At 45.5% G+C, this 19,787-nt stretch overlaps 1 long non-coding RNA gene across 1 annotated transcript; it reads right to left on the bottom strand.

Annotated features, from left to right (window-relative positions):
- Positions 1–10,530: 10,530 nt before the first annotated feature.
- LOC115204961 (uncharacterized) lies at positions 10,531–10,934 on the bottom strand. Its single transcript, XR_003880540.1, has 2 exons — positions 10,862–10,934; positions 10,531–10,581 (listed from the first exon to the last, which is right to left on the bottom strand). It is a non-coding gene; the product is annotated as an uncharacterized LOC115204961 (long non-coding RNA).
- Between the last annotated feature and the right edge of the window lie 8,853 nt (positions 10,935–19,787).

Genomic DNA, 19,787 nt, shown 5'->3' with positions numbered 1-19,787 from the left:
GGGACCTTATATAGACAGGTGTGTGCCTTTCCAAATCATGTCCAATCAATTGAATTTACCACAGGTGGACTCCAATGAAGTTGTAGAAACATCTCAAGGATGATCAATGGAAACAGGATGCACCTGAGCTCAATTTTGAGTCTCATGGCAAAAGGTCTGAATACTTATGTAAATACGGTATTTCAGTTTTTCAAACAATTTCTAACAACCTATTTTGACTTTGTTATTATGTTGTATTTTATGTAGATTTCTGAGGATTCGTTTAAAAAAACAAAGTGTGGAAATTGTCAAGGGGTCTGAATACTTTCCGAAGGCACTGTAATTAGCTGTTTATAATGTTTACTGGTGTTTTTTGTATGGACTCTGTGTCTGTCAACCTGCGTGTGCTTGTGCACGTGCATATGGTTGTGTGTGTGTGTGTGTGTGTGTGTGTGTGTGTGTGTGTGTGTGTGTGTGTGTGTGTGTGTGTGTGTGTGTGTGTGTGTGTGTGGATACTCTCACCCCATATGGTTCTGCCACTCGGACCTCCAGATTGCATTGCTTTCTCTGTGCCTTCTCTCTCAGATTCAGATCAACTTTATTATCCCACCAGGGGGAAATTAATTCTCATCCTCTGGTAAGACTTCCTGAGCCAACCTAGTCCTGCATCATCTACAGTTGCAGATACAGACAGAGAAGGGAAGGGAGAGAGGGAGGAGAGAGATAAAGAGAGAGTGAGAGAGAGAGAGAGAGAGAGAGAGACCAGAGGGAGGAGGGAAATAATTAGAAATAAACTTTTATCTTTCACAGAGAACAGAATAACATATCCCACTTCCAAAGATAACAGCTCCGCCTTTAGCTCCCTCTCCTCTCATCCATCTTCTCCGGAACAGTTTCACATCTGCCTTACCCAGAGAAGTTAACCCCTCATCTCTCTTCTCCTGAACAGTTTCACATCTGCCATCCCTAGAGAAGTTAACCCCTCATCCCTTTCTACTCTTTCTCAATCTCTTTTCTCTCACACAGTGTGTGTGTGTGTGTGTGTGTGCATGCATGTGAGTGTCTGTCAAAAGCCCAAGTTAAAAGCAAGGTTTAAACCCCCTTCATTCAGACACACCTCTCATGAACCTCTCAGTCAAACCAGGGATGAAGAAAACACCATTCCCTTCTGACACACAGAGCTCAGAGAGAAAAGTGTGTGTGTGTGTGTGTGTGTGTGTGTGTGTGTGTGTGTGTGTGTGTGTGTGTGTGTGTGTGTGTGTGTGTGTGTGTGTGTGTGTGTGTGTGTGTGTGTGTGTGTGTGTGTGTGTGTGTGTGTGTGTGTGTGTGTGTGTACTGTCCATGTCTGAATCGAGCAGAGTTTGGTTTGCATACATAAGTGACAGTGTGCGTCACTATCTGTGTGAGTGTGTCTGTGTCTTAAGTCTGCTTATTCTGCCATGCTGTTAAAGTGAAGCTTACTCAGGAGATGGCAGAGTACCTACTGAGTGGAGATGAGACACACTGTCAGCTTAATAGAACCAAGCCCTTCTCTCTGCAGCTCTTACTTTAAAAGCATTCCTCTCTCAGACAGCATATCTCAATACTTCCTGCCTCCCTCTCTCTTTCTCTCTGCCCCCTCTCCTCTCTGCCCCTTTCCTCTCTGCCTCCTCTCCTTCCTCTCTCTGCCTCCTCTCCTTCCTCTCTCTGCCTCCTCTCCTTCCTCTCTCTGCCTCCTCTCCTTCCTCTCTCTCCCTCCTCTCCTTCGCTCTGCCACTCCTTCTCTCTGCCCCTCTCCTCTCTGCCCCTCTCCTTCTCTCTGACCCCTCTCCTTCTCGCTGCTTCTCTCCTTCTCTCTAACCCCTCTCCTTCTCTCTGCCTCCTCTCCTTCTCTCTGCCCCTCTTCTCTCTGCCCCTCTCCTTCTCTCTAACCCCTCTCCTTCTCTCTAACCCCTCTCCTTCTCGCTGCTTCTCTCCTTCTCTCTAACCCCTCTCCTCTCTGCCTCCTCTCCTTCTCTCTGCCCCTCTTCTCTCTGCCCCTCTCCTTCTCTCTAACCCCTCTCCTTCTCTCTGACCCTTCTCCTTCTCTCTGCCCCCCCTCCTTCTCTCTGCCCCCTCTCCTTCTCTCTGCCTCCTCTCCTCTCTCGTTCTCCTCTCCTTCTCTCTTCCCTCTCCTTCTCTCTGCTTCCTCTCCTCTCTTTCTCCTCTCCTTCTCTCTTCCCTCTCCTTCTCTCTGCCCCCTCTCCTTCTCTCTGCCTACTCTCCTCTCTCGTTCTCCTCTCCTTCTCTCTTCCCTCTCCTTCTCTCTGCTTCCTCTCCTCTCTTTCTCCTCTCCTTCTCTCTTCCCTCTCCTTCTCTCTGCCCCCTCGCCTTCTCTCTGCCTACTCTCCTTCTCTCTGCCTACTCTCCTTCTCTCTGACCCCTCTCCTTCTCTCTGACCCCTCTCCTTCTCTCTGACCCTTCTCCTTCTCTCTGCCCCCTCTCCTTCTCCCTGCCCCTCCAATTTTCCCTAGCACAGAAAATGGGGAAGGGGAGTCCTAGCACAGATAGAGGGGGAGTCCTAGCACAGATAGAGGGGAGGGGGAGTCCTATTACAGATAGAGGGGAGGGGGAATCCTAGCAAAGATAGAGGGGAGGGGGAGTCCTAGCAAAGATAGAGGGGAAGGGGAGTCCTAGCACAGATAAAAGGAAGGGGAAGTCCAAGCACAGATAGAGGGGGAGTCCTAGCACAGATAGAGGGGAGGGGGAGTCCTAGCACAGATAGAGGGGAGGGGGAGTCCTAGCACAGATAGAGTGGAGGGGGAGTCCTAGCACAGATAAAGGGGAGGGGGAGTCCTAGCACAGATAGAAGGGAGGGGGAGTCCTAGCACAGATAGAGGGGGAGTCCTAGCACAGATAGAGGAGAGGGGGTGTCCTAGCACAGATAGAGGTGGAGTCCTAGCACAGATAGAGGGGAGGGGGAGTCCTAGCACAGATAGAGGGGAGGTGGAGTCCTAGCAAAGATAGAGGGAAGGGGGAGTCCTAGCAAAGATAGAGGGGAGGGGGAGTCCTAGCACAGATAGAGGGGAGGGGGAGTCCTAGCACAGATAGAGGGGAGGGGGAGTCCAAGCACAGATAGAGGGGAGGGGGAGTCCTAGCACAGATAGAGGGGAGGGGGAGTCCTAGCACAGATAGAAGGGAGGGGGAGTCCTAGCACAGATAGAGGGGGAGTCCTAGCACAGATAGAGGAGAGGGGGTGTCCTAGCACAGATAGAGGTGGAGTCCTAGCACAGATAGAGGGGAGGGGGAGTCCTAGCACAGATAGAGGGGAGGTGGAGTCCTAGCAAAGATAGAGGGAAGGGGGAGTCCTAGCAAAGATAGAGGGGAGGGGGAGTCCTAGCACAGATAGAGGGGAGGGGGAGTCCTAGCACAGATAGAGGGGAGGGGGAGTCCAAGCACAGATAGAGGGGAGGGGGAGTCCTAGCACAGATAGAGGGGAGGGGGAGTCCTAGCACAGATAGAGGGGAGGGGGAGTCCAAGCACAGATAGAGGGGAGGGGGAGTCCTAGCACAGATAGAGGGGAGGGGGAGTCCTAGCACAGATAGAGGGGAGGGGGAGTCCTAGCACAGATAGAGGGGAGGTGGAGTCCTAGCAAAGATAGAGGGAAGGGGGAGTCCTAGCAAAGATAGAGGGGAGGGGGAGTCCTAGCACAGATAGAGGGGAGGGGGAGTCCTAGCACAGATAGAGGGGAGGGGGAGTCCAAGCACAGATAGAGGGGAGGGGGTGTCCTAGCACAGATAGAGGGGGAGTCCTAGCACAGATAGAGGGGAGGGGGAGTCCTAGCACAGATAGAGGGGAGGGGGAGTCCTAGCACAGATACAGGGGGAGTCCTAGCACAGATAGAGGGGGAGGGGGAGGGGAGTCCTAGCACAGAGAGAGGGGGAGTCCTAGCACAGAGAGAGGGGAGGGGGAGTCCTAGCACAGATAGAGGGGAGGGGGAGTCCTAGCACAGAGAGAGGGGGAGTCCTAGCACAGATAGAGGGGAGGGGGAGTCCAGGCACAGATAGAGGGGAGGTGGAGTCCTAGCACAGACGGAGAGGCCGGGGGAGGGTGGAGGGTTGACTGACGACTGGGATGATATAGAGAGTTGTGTACATGGGTTTGATGATTAAACTTCAGGTTTAAGTGTGAGAGCAGGAAAGGTTGATGATGTAGTTTGATGTTGAGCAGGGGGTTTGATTTACCTTTTAAATCACATTACTGGCTTTCTTTTCTGGGGGCAGGCCACTCCCGCCGCCCTTCCAGAACGGATTTAACTCCAGCTTTTGCAGACCAGCCTAGAGTGCCACACACACACACACACACACACACACACACACACACACACACACACACACACACACACACACACACACACACACACACGAACACACACACACACACACACACACACACACGAACACACACACACACACACACACTCATACACACACGTACACAAAGCTACTGTCAAGTCCCTTGTACCTGCTTAGTTCGGCACTTTTGGTTGCCCAGGTAACCAACTCGAAGAGGTGATGGGAGGCAATCGACTTCCAGCACCCTTCTATTTAAACATAGCCAGCACACACACCTGCTGGACGACCCGGGCCTTCTTTTTCTCCCCCTCTTTCAAACTTTCTTTCTCAGCCCTCTTCTCTGGTGTTTGTCATTGTCAAGAAGTCAAACGTCATCGACTCATCTCTCTAGCGGATGGATGAAAGGAGACAGGGATAGAGAGAGAGCAACGGACAAAACACATGTTGCCTGACAGGCTAATGTAAATAGTACAACACAAAAAATGCTAATTGATTATAAATGCTAATATGACTATCAAGCCAGAGTCTAGGATTCTAACAGTCTCTCCGTTTTCAAATACAAACACTCTTTCTCTCTCTCTCTACACACAGACAGACGGAAACACACACAGTGGGGCTACATCTTATAAGGGAAGGTGTGTGACAGCACTAGAATGTAAGACAGGCACTGTGCCACTATATAACATTTTTATTTGTCTCTAGATTGCAGGAAAGTTGTTCAACGCCAAAATCCAAAGGAGGGCAGAGCACCCCTCCGGGCCTCCCCCTGCCTTACTCATCATCACCACCATCCTGGACAGAAACCTGAAAAGCCTGGTTATTGATCCGTGTTTGCCGATGTTGACACAGGCTGTGCATCGTTCAGACCTAATTAAGAGTGGGGCTCTATTGATCCAATGTCCTAGAAACACACCCTCACTACAATAATGTCGCTGCACCTTTTATACCTGCTGGAAAATGTGTACCTGATTAATACAATTTGATTTGGAGAGAAAAATGTTTACCTTTCATAGACGAGACAGCTCAATAAGAACACCACTTTAGCTTTTGACACTGTAGACCATGCTATCCTTTTGAGTAAGTTGTCATCTATAGTACTGGGCACTGATGCCTGCCGATGGTTTTATGACTATCTTAAAGATAGAACTCATGGTCGACGGGGTCAAGTCTGACCCCCTACAGTTACTTAAAGGGGTCCCTCAGGGTTCAATAATTGGCCCACTATTGTTCTCACTTTATATAAACAACATTGGTGATGATGTCAGATATTGTAAATTCCATTTATATGCATATGACACAGTGATGTACTCTATTGTTCCAACAGCGGACCAAGCTTTAATGCAGTTGGAGTCTGATTTTAGGATACTACAGGGGTCTCTTTTACAGCTTAAACTTGTTTTAATCGCTAAGAAAACAAATATCATGTTTTTTTTCTAGGTCTAAACTCTCAGTTAGAGACACTTTTGTAATCACTAGCTTGGATGGTACTCAAATCAAACAGGTCTCTGCATATAAATACTTAGGGGTATGGTTAGATGATAGGCTTTCTTTTAAAAAACATTTTACTGAATTGGGAAAAAAGCTAAAATTCAAGATAGGGTTCTTTTACAGAAACAGGGCTTGTCTGTCCTCCGTAAATAGAAAACAAATTGTGCAGGCTACTTTTATGTCCGTTTTAGATTATGGTGATATTATCTATATGCATGCATCGGCAAACACATTAAAACCACTGGATGCTATTTACCATTGTGCACTCAGGTTTATCACGGGTGATAGTTACAAAACTCATCACTGTATCCTATATCAACATGTGGATTGGGCCTCTCTATCTGTGAGGCGAGAGAAACATGCTCTCTTGTTTATTTATAAAGCGCTTCTTTTAAAACTACCTCCATATATATCATCATTAATTTCCACTAGATATATTCATTTTAAAACCAGATCACAGATGTGGATTATAATAAAAACCTGAAATATCACATTTACATAAGTATTCAGACTGTTTACTCAATACTTTGTTGAAGCACCTTTGGCAGCGATTACAGCCTCAAGCCTTCTTGGGTATGACACTACAAGCTAGGCACACCTGTATTTGGGGAGTTTCTCCCATTCTTCCCTGCAGATCCTCTCAAGCTCTGTCAGATTGGATGGGGAGCGTCGCTGCAAAGCTATTTTCAGGTCTCTCCAGATGTGTTAGCCCCTCTAGGGTAGGGGGCAGTATTTGCACGGCCGGATAAAAAACGTACCCGATTTAATCTGGTTATTACTACTGCCCAGAAACTAGAATATGCATATAATTATTGGCTTTGGATAGAAAACACCCTAAAGTTTCTAAAACTGTTTGAATGGTGTCTGTGAGTATAACAGAACTCATATGGCAGGCAAAAACCTGAGAAGATTCCTTACAGGAAGTGCCCTCTCTGACCATTTCTTGGGCTTCTACACTCTCTTTATTGAAAACTGAGGATCTCTGCTGTAACGTGACACTTCCTACGGCTCTCATAGGCTCTCAGAAGGCGGCAAAACGCTGAATGATGCCTGTGCAGGCCCTGGCTGAAAAACAGTAGCGCATTTGGATAGTGGTCGATCAGAGAACCATGAGACTGAGGCGCGTGCACGAGGCGACACCATGTTTTTATTTTTTAGTCTTTGAACAAAAACAGGGTTTCCCGGTCGGAATATTATCGCTTTTTTACAAGAAATATCGCATAAAAATTGATTTTAAACAGCGGTTGACATGCTTTGAAGTACGGTAATGGAATATTTAGAATTTCTTTGTCACGAAACGCGTCGGGCGCGTCACCCATCGTCACCCTTTGGATAGTGTCTTGAACGCACGAACAAAACAGAGGATATTTGAACATAACTATGGATTATTTTGAACCAAACCAACATTTGTTATTGAAGTAGAAGTCCTGGGAGTGCATACTGACGAAGAACAGCAAAGGTAATCAAATTTTTCTAATAGTAAATCGGAGTTTGGTGAGGGCCAAACTTGGTGGGTGTCAAAATAGCTAGCCCGTGATGGCTGGGCTATCTACTCAGAATATTGCAAAATGTGCTTTTGCCGAAAAGCTATTTTAAAATCGGACATAGCGATTGCATGAAGGAGTTTTGTATCTATAATTCTTAAAATAATTGTTATGTTTTTTGTGAACGTTTATTGTGAGTAATTTAGTAAATTCACCGGAAGTTTGTGGTGGGTATGCTAGTTCTGAACGTCACATGCTAATGTAAAGAGCTGGTTTTTGATATAAATATGAACTTGATTGAACAAAACATGCATGTATTGTATAACATAATGTCCTAGGATTGTCATCTGATGAAGATCATCAAAGGTTAGTGCTGCATTTAGCTGTGGTTTGGGTTTATGTGACATTATATGCTAGCTTGAAAAATGGGTGTCTGATTATTTCTGGCTGGGTACTCTGCTGACATAATCTAATGTTTTGCTTTCGTTGTAAAGCCTTTTTGAAATCGGACAGTGTGGTTACATTAACGAGAGTCTTGTCTTTAAAATGGTGTAAAATAGTCATATGTTTGAGAAATTGAAGTAATAGCATTTCTAAGGTATTTGAATAACGTGCCACGGGATTCCACTGGCTGTTGAGTAGGTGGGACGATTTCGTCCCACATACCCTAGAGAGGTTAAATTGGGTTCAAGTCCGGGCTCTGGCTGGGCCACTCAAGGACATTCAGTCCCCAAGCCACTCCTGCGTTGTCTTGGCTGTGTGCTTAGGGTCATTGTTATGTTGGAAGGTGAACCTTAGCTCCAGAGGTCCTGAGCACTCTGGAGCAGGTTTTCATCAAGGATCTCTCTGTCCTTTGCACCGTTCATCTTTCCCTCGATCCTGACTAGTCTCCCAGTACCTGCCACTGAAAAACATACCCACAGCATGATCCTGCCACCGCCATGTTTCACCGTAAGGATGGTGCCAGGTTTTCCCCAGACGTTCAATCTTGGTTTAATCAGACCAGAGAATCTTGTTTCTCATGTTTGAGAGTCTTTAGGTGCCTTGTGGCAAACTCAAAGTGGGCTGCCATGTGCCTTTTACTGAGTAGTGGTTCGGTCTAGCCACTTTACCATTAAGGCCTGATTGTTGGAGTGCTGCAGAGATGGTTGTCCTTCTGGAAGGTTCTCCCATATCCACAGAGGAACTCTGGATCTATGTCAGAGTGACCATCAGGTTCTTGGTCACCTCCCTGACCAAGGCCCTTCTCCCCTGATTGCTCAGTTTGGCCAGGCAGCCAGCTCTAGGAAGAATCTTGGTGGTTCTAAACATCTTCCATTTAAGAATGATGGAGGTCACTGTGTACTTTGGGACCTTCAATGCTGCAGTTTGGTACCCTTCCCCAGATCTGTGTCTCGACACAATCCTGTCACTGAGCTCTACGGAAAAGTCCTTCAACTTCATTGCTTGGTTTTTGCTTTGACACAGGTGTGTGCCTTTCCAAATCATGTCCAATCAATTGAATCTACAACAGGTGGACTCAAATCAAGTTGTAGAAACATCTCAGGGATGATCGATGGAAACAGGATGCACCTCAGCTGAATTTGGAGACTACTTATGCACAGTGCCTTGCAAAAGTATTCATCCCCCTTGGTGTTTTTCCTATTTTGTTGCATTACAAACTGTACTTTAAGTGGATTTTTATTTGGATTTCATGCAATGGGCATACACAAAATATTCCAAATTAGGTGAAGTGAAATGAAAAAAAATAACTTGTTTCAACAAATTCTAAAAAATAAAAAAATTAAAAGTGGTGCGTGATTATGTATTCACCCCATTGCTGTGAAGCCCCTAAATAAGATCCGGTGCAAACAATTTCCTTCAGAAGTTAGGTCCCCGGGGTACTGGGGACCTAGAATGGGTGTATCATGAAATCAGCAGATTATCAGGTGTTTTGTAGTCAAAATGTTGAACCCAGTGTCCAAAAACTGGGTCTCTGTTGAAGGTTATGGGTCTTCCAGCAGGACATCGACCCCAAACACACATCAAAAAGCACCCAGGAATGGTTAAGAGGACATGCTGGACTGTTCTGGAGTGGCCAGTGAAGTCCGGATTTGAATCAAACCCAAAACCTGTAGAGAGATCTGAAAACAGCAGTTAAGGCAGTTTGCTGCTGAAAAGTGGGCCAAATTGTAAGTTGAAAGATGCAGCCAGCTCATTGATACTGTAGCTACAAGAAGTGTTTGTCTGCAGTTATTTTGGCCAAAGGCTGTGCAACCAAGTACTAGCTCTGGGGTGCCAATAACTTTGTATATACAGTGCATTCGGAAAGTAGAAATCCAACGTTTTAGAAAAAAATCTACTCATTTTAGAAGAAATAAGGAATTATTTAAGAGAAGTGCAATGATGCCAATTTAGTTGGCCGCAACTGTATGTGATCGTATACAAATGTAAGCAAGTTTTGAAATGATTGTTTTAATAATACTATATCTGTTTGTGCTTCTTATGGTCAATTTGCAGTCTACAAAAAATGTGTAATTATGTTCTGGCGCCCTGACCATCCGCTCAAAAAATAAATAAACCCACAGATGAATCTAGTTGATGATCCCTGTCTTACGGTTTACCGGCGCTGTGGAGGATGGTGGATGGGGGTGTTACCTGGTTGTTCTCGACCGGGGTAGGGCTGCTGTCTGTGGGCTTGGCCTCAGACTTGGCAGGAGACAGAGAGATAACATGTATATGTTCGGTATAAAGGAAACACGAGAGAGGGAAGGAGACATTAGAGGAAAAGAAAGAGGTGAGAGTAAACAGAGGGAGGGCGGAAGAGCGGAGATGAGGTGAGAGTAAACGGAGGGAGGGCGGAAGAGCGGAGATGAGGTGAGAGTAAACGGAGGGAGGGCGGAAGAGCGGAGATGAGGTGAGAGTAAACGGAGGGAGGGCGGAAGAGCGGAGATGAGGTGAGAGTAAACGGAGGGAGGGCGGAAGAGCGGAGATGAGGTGAGAGTAAACGGAGGGAGGGCGGAAGAGCGGAGATGAGGTGAGAGTAAACGGAGGGAGGGCGGAAGAGCGGAGATGAGGTGAGAGTAAACGGAGGGAGGGTGGAAGAGCGGAGATGAGGTGAGAGGAAACGGAGGGAGGGCGGAAGAGCGGAGATGAGGTAAGAGTAAACGGAGGGAGGGCGGAAGAACAATACAAAGATATACCAGTCCAATCGTGCTTAGCTCTGAGCTATCACTGGACCCATCTCCTCCCAGAGTTCTCTTCTTCTCCTTCCCTTTCTTCTTCTATTCCTTCTTACTCTTCTTCTCTGTCTTGTCCTTGCTTTTGCCCGAAACCTCCTGAAGGTGACAGAAATTAGATTAAAATATGCAAAATGAGGTGATCTTTCATGTGCCATTATAGATAGGATAAAGTGTTTGGAAACATCAATGCTCAAGCTAGATCGTCAAAAAAGGATGACAGGTATGAAAAACAGCGCAGCTCTATTTTCATTGTTGCTGTTTGAGAACCAAATATTGACTTGGGGGTCAACCCTGCTTCTAGGCCATGCAGAGGATAGGGAGAGCACAAGTGACGTCTTAAAAGGTCACGGGGTTACTGACGCAATGACCTGCTGACCTGTTTTAGCTGCTGCAGTCTGATGTCAACTTCAGGGAGCATCCAGGTGTTCTCTCCTCTCTGTCTCTTCTGCTCCTTCCTCTTCATACTGCTGCTTCTCCTGGGGGGAAGAGGGAGGTGGAGATGAGGTGAGACAGAGGGAGATGGAGGGAGAGCAGAGATTAGGTGAGACAGAGGGAGGGAGGGGTTGAGAGAGAGGGAGGGAGAACGGAGATGAGGTGAGAGGGAGGGAGGGAGGGAGAGCGGTGATGGAGGGGGAGATGAGGTGAGAGAGAGGAAGGGAGGAGAACGCAGATGAGACAGAGTGAGAGCAGACATGGAGGGGAAGATGAGAGAGAAGGAAATATACATATTTAGAGAGAGTTGAGATGATTTCCTCCAGGAAGCTTATCCGTTACCATTACACACACCTCACACTGTATGTTTATGAAGTCAACACAGCTGCCCAGGAGATAGCATGGATCCCACTACTCATTTTTTTGTGTGCATGGCATATGTATGGTGTAAGGTAAGTGAGTATATGTGTGTTCTGCAGGCAGGAATTTAACCGTGTTAAACTCTATCCGGAGTGGTTGCGTCACAGGTCTTATCTCCCTGCAGCAGTGTTTGTCCTGCCATTCCCTGACGACACCTCATATTTACAAACACACACACACACTATGGTGCGCCTTAATCAATCACACCACTGTAAACACCATCAATCTGCTTCCATTGATTCAAGTGTCTATCCACCTTGTCATTTCCTTCCTGCCCTCGGAGGGCACAGCATCTGTTGCTCTTTATTTCTCCATGGTAATCTATTGATCACCTGAGGCAAGGTGGGTAGACATTCAGCAGACAGTGCATTCGCAGAGGACTAGAGGAAGGAACCACCTCCACTGTGTGGAACACCGCCACCTAGTGTCTACCGTGCCCACATCACAAATGACTGACGACCATAGAGAAGAAGAGCATAGTCCTGTAGCAGGAGCAACTAGGGGGGACAGGTAAACAAGTTCATGTACTTGGGTACTTTGAAAGGAATTGAAAAGGAATGAAGACACTGAACAAAAATATAAAATGCAACATGTAAAAATTGGTCCCCAAAGATGTTCCATACCTGTTAGTGAGCATTTCTCCTTTGTAAAGATAATCCATCCACCTGACAGGTGTAGCATTTTGCTAAACCTGCAATAACATCTGCTAAATATGTGTAGGTGACCCATAACATTTGATTTGATAAATTGCATTCAGAAAGTCACAAAGGTAACTGAACTAAATTACTATCTTCCCGTAGCACTCACTTCTGTCATCATGAAGTGCTTTGAGAGGCTAGGTAAGGATTATATCACCTCCACCTTACCTGACACCCTAGACACACTTCAATTTGATTACCACCCCAATAGATCCACAGACGATGCAATCGCCATCGCACTGCACACTGTCCTATCTCATCTGGACAAGAGGAAAACCTATGTAAGAATGCAGTTCATTGACAATAGCTCAGCCTTCAACAGCATAGTACCCTCTAAACTCATCATCAAGCTCGGGCCCTGGGTCTGTACCCCGCCCTGTGCAACTGGGTCCTGGACTTCCTGACAGGCTGCCCCCAGGTGGTGAAGGTAGGAAACAACACCTCCTCAACACTGGGGCTCCACAAGGGTGTGTGCTCAGCCCCCTCCTGTACTCCCTGTTCACCCATGACTGCGTGGCCAGACAACACAACCATAGTAGGCCTGATTACCAACAATGATGATACAGCTTACAGAGAGGAGGTGAGGGCCCTGGCAGAGTGGTGGCAGGAAAATAACCTTTCCCCACAACGTCAACAAAACGAAGGAGCTGATCATGGACTTCAGGAAAAAGCAGAGGGAGCACCTCCCTATCCACATTAACAGGACAGCAGTGGAGAAGGTGGAAAGCTTTAAGTTCGTCTGCGTTGACATCACTGACGATTTGAAATGGTCCACCCACACAGACAGTGTGGTGAAGAAGGCGCAACAGCACCTCTTCAACCTCAGGAGGCTGAAGAAATTTGGCTTGGCCCCTAAGACCCTCACAAACTTTACAGATGCACAATTGAGAGCATCCTGTCGGGCTGTATCACCACCTGTTACGGTAACTGTACCGCCCGCAACAGCAGGGCTATCCAATAGGTGGTGAGGTCTGCCCAATGCATCACCGGGGACACAATACAGCCATAACATTTACGTTAAATACTTAATACTTAGATGTTGACATATCAATTACAAGCATTATAGACAGCATACATGGTTAATACTTGCCATTTACCTCTGCTAGATCACATTTATCAATAAAAGTGCTGTTCGTTTTTTGGGATAAAATTAGATTTTTATTAACAAAAATCTATTATAATCAAGACACGGGTGGAATAAATCACGTTTATCTTGAACAAATATAAATGAACAAGGTTTTCATCACTATTGGTGTTATTTGCTTTGAAATGAACAAATTGAAAGGACACATTTTACATACAGTATTTTATGGAAAGGATAAATGAGCCCCATTGAACACAAATTAAGGCCAGTCTACACACCACATGAGGGACAGAGTTTTACTGAGTGTGTGTTGCTTATGTATTTCTTGCACTTGATCCATGTGTACTGTGTCTTCCTGTCCTTCTTATGTCCACACACATCGCAGTGCTTCTTCTTGTTGCTACCGGCTGCAATCTAGAATGATGAAAACACTTAGTTCAGGAATTTTACTAACATCTCACTCACATATATAGTTACAGCTGGCCAAGGTAGAAGAGTCATACACACACATATGCAACAACATCACTCACACTTACTTCCGGTATTGGAGTTGTTGGTTCTGTGGGTCGGGCGGACGGGGCACCAGCATCCTCCTCCTGAATCCTCCTCACGATGGCTGCAGTAGCTGGGGTCCTTGGGATATGTTGCTGCCTCTGGATTTGAGGACTTACCAGTGCCTTGCCCAGCTCCTTGAGAAAGAGTCGTCTCCTCTGGAGCTTCCCTCTGTTCCAATCTAGGTTCAAAGCCATCCAGATGACAAACGCGTTGTACGCCGAGTTGTCCAAGATGTTGAAGAATATCACAAGTGGCCAGCGTAGGGTTCTTCTTTTGCAGTTGTAGCCAGTCACCAGCTTGTCTAAATTGACCACCACTCCTTTTGTGGCATTGTAATCCATTGTAAAATCTGTTTTTTGATGTTCCTGGCCACAGATTCTCCAATCCCTATGCAGCGTACTCATGAGTACCACATTTTTGCCTTTCTTTGGCACGTAGGAAACTAGGGACGAGTCGCCCGTGAACACAAACTTAGAGGAATTGATAGGTCTCTTCCGTGTATTCAACAGCTGAAGTCCGAGCTCTGGATTGTTTTTTCGCATTGTTCCTACCTTCATCAGTTTCCTCTTGAGGAGCTCCTGTCCCAGCTTGTGCAAAGCAAAAAAGTTATCGCATGTGATGTTGTGGCCACTTAGTCCCTGTGTCATGTCCAGGACAACCCGCATCGCTTGGTTCTTCTCCCTGTATACACTTTCAAGTTCCACGCATACAGTGAGGGAAAAAAAGTATTTGATCCCCTGTTGATTTTGTACGTTTGCCAACTGACAAAGAAATTATCAGTCTATAATTTTAATGTTAGGTTTATTTGAACAGTGAGAGACAGAAAAACAAAACAAAAATACAGACAAACGCATGTCAAAAATGTTATAAATTGATTTACATTTTAATGAGGGAAATAAGTATTTGACCCCCTCTCAATCAGAAAGATTTCTGACTACCAGGTGTCTTTTATATAGGTAACGAGCTGAGATTAGTAGCACACTCTTAAAGGGAGTGCTCCTAATCTCTGCTTGTTACCTGTATAAAAGACACCTGTCCACAGAAGCAATCAATCAGATTCCAAACTCTCCACCATGGCCAAGACCAAAGAGCTCTCCAACGATGTCAGGGACAATATTGTAGACCTACACAAGGCTGGAATAAGCCACAAGACCATCGCCAAGCAGCTTGGTGAGAAGGTGACAACAGTTGGTGCGATTATTTGCAAATGGAAGAAACACAAAATAACTGTCAATTTCCCTCAGCCTGGGGCTCCATGCAAGGTCTCACCTCGTGGAGTTGCAATGATCATGAGAACGGTGAGGAATCAGCCCAGAACTACACGGGAGGATCTTGTCAATGATCTCAAGGCAGCTGGGACCATAGTCACCAAGAAAACAATTGGTAACACACTACGACGTGAAGGACTGAAATCCTGCAGCGCCAGGAAAGTCCCCCTGCTCAAGAAAGCACAAATACATGCCCATCTGAAGTTTGCCGATGAACATCTGAATGATTCAAAGGACAACTGCGTGAAAGTGTTGTGGTCAGATGAGACCAAAATTGAGCTCTTTGGCATCAACTCAACTCGCCTTGTTTGGAGGAGGAGGAATGCTGCCTATGACCCCAAGAACACCATCCCCACCGTCAAACATGGAGGTGGAAACATTATGCTTTGGGGATGTTTTTCTGCTAAGGGGACAGGACAACTTCACCACATCAAAAGGGACGATGGACGGGACCATGTATCATCAAATCTTGGGTGAGAACCTCCTTCCCTCAGCCAGGGCATTGGAAATGGGTCGTGGATGGGTATTCCAGCATGACAATGACCCAAAACACACGACCAAGGCAACAAAGGAGTGGCTCAAGAAGAAGCACATTAACTTCTTACATCTAGGGGTTCCGCTAGCGGAACGCCTCGCCAATATCCAATGGAAGAGCGTGGCGCAATATACAAAAACCTCAAAAATGCAATAATTTAAATTTTTCAAACATACGATTATTTTACGCCATTTTAAAGACAAGACTCTCGTTAATCTAACCACATTGTCCGATTTCAAAAAGGCTTTACAGCGAAAGCAAAACATTAGATTATGTTAGGAGAGTACATAGCCAAAAACAATCACACAGCCATTTTCCAAGCAAGCATATACGTCACAAACACCCAAAACACAGCTAAATGAAGCACTAACCTTTGATGATCTTCATCAGATGACACTCCTAGGACATTATGTTATACAATACATGCATGTTTTGTTCAATCAAGTTCATATTTATATCCGAAAAAAAGCTTTTTACATTAGCATGTGATGTTCAGAACATGCATTCCCACCCAAAACTTCCGGTGAATTTTCTAAATTACTCATCATAAACGTTGACAAAATACATAACAATTATTTTAAGAATTAAAGATACAGAACTCCTTTATGCAATCGCTACGTCAGATTTTAAAATAGCTTTTCGGCGAAAGCACATTTTGCAATATTCTGAGTACATAGCTCAGCCATCACGACTAGCTATTTTGACATCCGCCAAGTTCGGGGCTCACTAAACTCAGAATTACTATTCGAAAAATTGTATTACCTTTGCTGATCTTCGTCAGAATGCACTCCCAGGTCTGCTACTTCCACAAGAAATGTTGTTTTTGTCCCAAATCATCCATAGTTATGTCCAAATACCTCCGTTATTTAGTGCGTTCAGGTTACTATCCAAAGGGTAACGCGCGAGCGCATTTTGAGACAAAAAGATTCCAAATGTTCCTTTACCGTACTTAGAAGCATGTCAAACGCTGTTTAAAATACATTTTTATGGTATTTTTCTCGTAAAATAGCGATAATATTCCACCTGGACAATAGTGTATTCATTCAAAGAGGAAAAGAAAAAACAGCATGGTCTCGTGAATGCGCATATCCAATCTCTTAGTCACCAGGCAAACCACTGACAAACTGACTTACAAAATTCTACCCAGAGACAGGAGACGCCTCAATCCGCTTTCTGAAGGCTTTAGAGAGCCAATGGAAGCCTTAGAAAGTGCTACGTAACAGCACAGATACTGTAGTTTCGATAGAGAACCAAAAGAAGAACTACACATTCTCAGACAGGCCACTTCCTACTTGGAATGTTCTCAGGTTTTTGCCTGCCATATGAGTTTTGTTATACTCACAGACACCATTCAAACAGTTTTAGAAACTTCAGAGTGTTTTCTATCCAAATCTACTAATAATATGCATATTCTCGTTTCTGGGCAAGAGTAGTAACCAGTTTAAATCGGGTACGGTTTTTATCCGGACGTGAAAATACTGCCCCCTACAGCGAAGAGGTTAATGTTGTAAATGACTATTGTAGCTGGAAACTGACGTTTTTTATGGAATATCTACATAGGTGTACAGAGGCCCATTATCAGCAACCATCACTCCTGTGTTCCAACGACACGTTGTGTTAGCTAATCCAAGTCCTCAATGGATGTGCGATATCAGACTAACCTGGCTTACATGGAATATTATTCTACAGGTGGTAGGGTAGTGCACTCATCCCATAACCACAAGGTTCAAGCCCCCCTCCTTTAGGCCTTAATTGAAAGGTATCCTTTCTCAATCTCACTGTATGTCTGCAGGACACTACTTGAGAGATGGGAAATAGTGTAGCTCCCATAGAGCTAGAATCTCATTCTACACGGAACAGAAATATAAACATGCAACAATTTCAGTCAATTGAAATAAACACATTAGGCCCTAATCTATGTTTTTCACATGACTGGGAATATAGATATGCATCTCTTTGTCACAGATACCTTAAAAAAAAGGTAGGGGCGTGGATCAGAAAACCAGTCAGTATCTGGTGTGACCACCATTTACCTCATGCAGCCCAACACAACTCCTTCGCATAGAGTTGATCAGGCTGTTGATTGTGGCCTGAACTGGAACACACTGTCGTACGCGTCGATCCAGAGCAGCCCAAACATGCTCAGTGGGTGACATGTCTGGTGAGTATGCAGGCCATGGAAGAACTGGGACATTTTCAGCTCCCAGGAATTCTGTACAGACCCTTGCGACATGGGGCTGTGAATTATCATGCTGAAACATGAGGTGAAGGCGGCAGCCTCAGGATCTCGTCACGGTATCTCTGTGCATTGTCATTAACAAAATACAACTGTGTCCGTAGTTTGTGCCTGCCCATACCATAACCACCCCATTGGGCACTCTGTTCACAACGCTGACATCAGCAAACCGCTCGCCCACACAACACCATACACGCTGTCTGCCATCTGGCCGGTAAAGTTCAAACCGGGATTAATCCGTGAGGCGCACTTTTCCAGTGTGCCAGTCGCCATCGAAGGTGAGCATGTGCCAACTGCAGTTAGGTCAGGATGACAACCATGCAGATGAGCTTCCCTGAGATGGTTTCTGACAGTTTGTGCAGAAATGATTCAGTTGTGCAAACCCAGTTTCATCAGCTGTCCGGGTGGCTGGTTTCAGATGATCCCGCAGGTTAAGTAGCCTGATGTGGAGGTCCTGGGCTGGCGTGGTTACACGTGGTCTGCAGGTGTGAGGCTGGTTGGACGTACTGCCAAATTCTCTAAAATGACATTGGCTTATGTTGGAGAAATTAACATTAAATTATCTGGCAAGAGCTCTGGTGGACATTCCTGCAGTCAGCATGCTAATTGCACAGTCCCTCAAAACTTCTGTGGCATTGTGTTGTGTGACAAAACTGCACATTTTAGAGTGGCCTGTTATTGTCCCCAACACAAGGTGCACCTGTGTAATGATCATGCTGTTTAATCAGCTTCTTGATATGCCACACCAGTCAGGTGGATGGATTATCTTGGCAAAGGAGAAATATATGCTCACTAACAGGAATGTAGTCAAATTTGTACACAAAATATTACAGAAATATGATTTTTGTGCACATGGAACATTTATGGGATCTTTTATTTCAGCTCATGAAACCAACATGTTGAATTTATATTTTTGTTCAGTGTAGTTCTGTGGTAGCCCGTGTGTTCTGCTGAGTAGGCTGAAGGATAAGAGATAGGCGTGCTTATGTCAAGGCCAGGATGTTGACCATAACAGAGAATGCAAAATGGCCTATAATGAATAGGAATGTTTTGCAATGATGCTGTCTTCATGTTACCTCCTCAGTAAATAGATTTAAAATGCATTAGACCTTCTATCCATCTGATCAATACACTGTGCACAGGCAGACATCTAGCCACCTTTAATTTTCAGAAAATGTCAAGTGTCTATCTGCAGCCAGACAACAGCAGCACAACAATCGATAGCCAGATAAAACACCAGGCACATTAGACTCCAGCCTCCTCCTTTTAACTACATAACTGGCAGTTCAGTCCCGGTGGACTCAGACAGCGGAGATAATTTACCGGGAGCCATTTCTGAATTATCACATGGCTGCTTTGAGATACCGTCACTGCCACAAACAAGAGCCCATTACCCAGTGATCCATTCAGCTGTTTAACTCCTCTGTTGGACCGTATCTCCTTAACATTTGTGTGTGTGAGTCCATTTCAGGTGTGGTCTACAGAGCCAGACTCCCTTATAGCACGTAGTCCTGAATACTGATACACCGGCTGCTATACAGCAGATAGGGAGGGATAGAAGGGTGTGGGGGAGAGAAGCAGCAAGACAGAGGATGGGAAAGGGAGGTGACAAAGAGGGAGAAAAATGATAGAGGCAGTGTAGTGACCACAATGATCCCAGTTTACAGCAGAATGGAGAGAGACAGAGAGACCGACAGAAAGAGAGGAGCAGTCAGTTTACGAGCTGGACATTTTGGGCCCCTCTCTGTGATTGTCTGGTACCCCCTCACTGAGATGAATTAGTCTGGCATTGGGAAGCAATGCTGGCAGCAGCAGACCAACACACTGTAGTAAATATACCAGACCTTACAGTGACTCAGCTTGGCAATGAAGGGGACTTAAAGGAATAGTTTACCCCAAAACTAAAGTTTCCAGGCCACCAAAGTGGTCTTGAATCTAACGGAGGTATGAAAACATCTGAATAGTTCACTTTAAAATCTAAGTTCCGACACAAATCTTTCAAGGTTACCATTCAACACCTTGGGGCTTAAAACTAAGTACATGAAGTTGGAGTGAAGAAAATCAAGCAGGCACT

The sequence above is a fragment of the Salmo trutta genome, chromosome 13 (assembly GCF_901001165.1).
Source record: "Salmo trutta chromosome 13, fSalTru1.1, whole genome shotgun sequence".
NCBI lineage: Eukaryota > Metazoa > Chordata > Actinopteri > Salmoniformes > Salmonidae > Salmo > Salmo trutta.
The sequence above is the reverse complement of the archived record's forward strand: the minus strand, read 5'-3'. Positions and strand labels throughout refer to the sequence as shown.